The 2500-nt window shown below is 54.8% G+C and overlaps 1 non-coding gene across 1 annotated transcript in view; it reads left to right on the top strand.

Annotated features, from left to right (window-relative positions):
• Window positions 1–1645: 1645 nt before the first annotated feature.
• LOC144413309 (small subunit ribosomal RNA) overlaps window positions 1646–2500 on the top strand; it is a 1810-nt gene continuing 955 nt past the window's right edge. Inside the window, exon 1 of the ribosomal RNA XR_013469343.1 lies at window positions 1646–2500. This exon is cut by the window's right edge and continues 955 nt beyond it. This is a non-coding gene — a ribosomal RNA (small subunit ribosomal RNA).

Below are 2500 nucleotides of genomic sequence, written 5' to 3'. Positions count from 1 at the left end.
CGAATGAGCCAAGAAAGAGCGGTGCGGGGCCGGTCGGAGCGTACCCTTTTCTCGGTGGCTGGCGGGCGAGAGAGTGCTGCGTCGCCGGCATCGGCGTCGAAAGAAGCCGAGCCGAAAAAAGTTAAAGTACAAACGTGCAAGCATACTAACCTAACCCTAGGTAAGGCATGTCAGAGCGAAAGACAGTAATTTCGAATGAGCCAAGAAAGAGCGGTGCGGGGCCGGTCGGAGCGCACCCTTTTCTCGGTGGCTGGCGGGCGAGAGAGTGCTGCGTCGCCGGCATCGGCGTCGAAAGAAGCCGAGCCGAAAAAAGTTAAAGTACAAACGTGCAAGCATACTAACCTAACCCTAGGTAAGGCATGTCAGAGCGAAAGACAGTAATTTCGAATGAGCCAAGAAAGAGCGGTGCGGGGCCGGTCGGAGCGCACCCTTTTCTCGGTGGCTGGCGGGCGAGAGAGTGCTGCGTCGCCGGCATCGGCGTCGAAAGAAACCGAGCCGAAAAAAGTTAAAGTACAAACGTGCAAGCATACTAACCTAACCCTAGGTAAGGCATGTCAGAGCGAAAGACAGTAATTTCGAATGAGCCAAGAAAGAGCGGTGCGGGGCCGGTCGGAGCGCACCCTTTTCTCGGTGGCTGGCGGGCGAGAGAGTGCTGCGTCGCCGGCATCGGCGTCGAAAGAAGCCGAGCCGAAAAAAGTTAAAGTACAAACGTGCAAGCATACTAACCTAACCCTAGGTAAGGCATGTCAGAGCGAAAGACAGTAATTTCGAATGAGCCAAGAAAGAGCGGTGCGGGGCCGGTCGGAGCGCACCCTTTTCTCGGTGGCTGGCGGGCGAGAGAGTGCTGCGTCGCCGGCATCGGCGTCGAAAGAAACCGAGCCGAAAAAAGTTAAAGTACAAACGTGCAAGCATACTAACCTAACCCTAGGTAAGGCATGTCAGAGCGAAAGACAGTAATTTCGAATGAGCCAAGAAAGAGCGGTGCGGGGCCGGTCGGAGCGCACCCTTTTCTCGGTGGCTGGCGGGCGAGAGAGTGCTGCGTCGCCGGCATCGGCGTCGAAAGAAACCGAGCCGGAAAAAGTTAAAGTACAAACGTGCAAGCATACTAGCCTAACCCTAGGTAAGGCATGTCAGAGCGAAAGACAGTAATTTCGAATGAGCCAAGAAAGAGCGGTGCGGGGCCGGTCGGAGCGCACCCTTTTCTCGGTGGCTGGCGGGCGAGAGAGTGCTGCGTCGCCGGCATCGGCGTCGAAAGAAGCAGAGCCAAAAAAAGTTAAAGTACAAACGCGATGCTAATGAGCGAGCCGTTGTCTCGACTAATATGTAGGGGGCGTTCGATCGAGCGTCTGGCTTGAGCGCTTGTCGGCCTAGCAGAACGGTCGCATTGTTATGCCCGGGTTTTAGGCACCGCTGCAGGCGGCCGGCAGAGCTCTTGTTTGTGCGAAACTGAATGGATCGAGCCCGAGAGAGGGCGAGCAAAGAAAAAACGCAAATCGCTCCGCCTGGCACTGCTGGCGAGAGCGTGGACGTCGCGGCCAGCGACTGTCGAAGCTGAGTACGGCCGCAGGCGATCGCCTCGGTCTTAAACGAATGCGACGAGCACGCGCCGGGCGGCCCAGCAAGGGCCGAGCGCAGCTGTCGCAGCTATCTGGTTGATCCTGCCAGTAGTGATATGCTTGTCTCAAAGATTAAGCCATGCAGGTGCAAGTACGAGTTCTCGTAAAGCGAAACTGCGAATGGCTCATTAAATCAGTCTTGGTTTATTTGGTCTCGTAAGCGAAGTGGATAACTGTGGTAATTCTAGAGCTAATACATGCATTAAGCGCCGACTTCGGGAGGCGCGCTTTTATCAGATCAAAACCGACCGGGTTCGTCCTGTGACGTTTGATGACTCTGGATAACCACGCGGATCGTACGGTCTCTGCACCGACGACGTATCAATCAAGTGTCTGCCCTATCAACTGTCGAAGGTACGCTACGTGCCTACCTTTGTGATAACGGGTAACGGGGAATCAGGGTTCGATTCCGGAGAGGGAGCCTGAGAAACGGCTACCACATCCAAGGAAGGCAGCAGGCGCGCAAATTACCCATTCCCGACACGGGGAGGTAGTGACGAAAAATAACAATACAGGACTCTAACGAGGCCCTGTAATTGGAATGAGTACATCCTAAAACTCTTAACGAGTATCCATTGGAGGGCAAGTCTGGTGCCAGCAGCCGCGGTAATTCCAGCTCCAACAGTGTATGCTAAAGTTGTTGCGGTTGAAAAGCTCGTAGTTGGATTTTGGGCGAGCGCCGCCGGTCCGTCGCAAGGCGTGTCACTGGTTGCGTTCGCCTCACCTTCGGTTCTCCGTCGGTGCTCTTGACTGAGTGTCGGCGGTGGCCGATAAGTTTACTTTGAAAAAATTAGAGTGTTCAAAGCAGGCTGTTCGCCTGCATAGTGTTGCATGGAATAATGGAATAGGACCTCGGTTCTATTTTGTTGGTTTTCGGAGCACGA

Source organism: Styela clava, chromosome 15, assembly GCF_964204865.1.
Source record: "Styela clava chromosome 15, kaStyClav1.hap1.2, whole genome shotgun sequence".
NCBI classification, from domain to species: domain Eukaryota; kingdom Metazoa; phylum Chordata; class Ascidiacea; order Stolidobranchia; family Styelidae; genus Styela; species Styela clava.
Note: the sequence above shows the minus strand (reverse complement) of the source record. Positions and strands in the feature narration are given on the sequence as shown.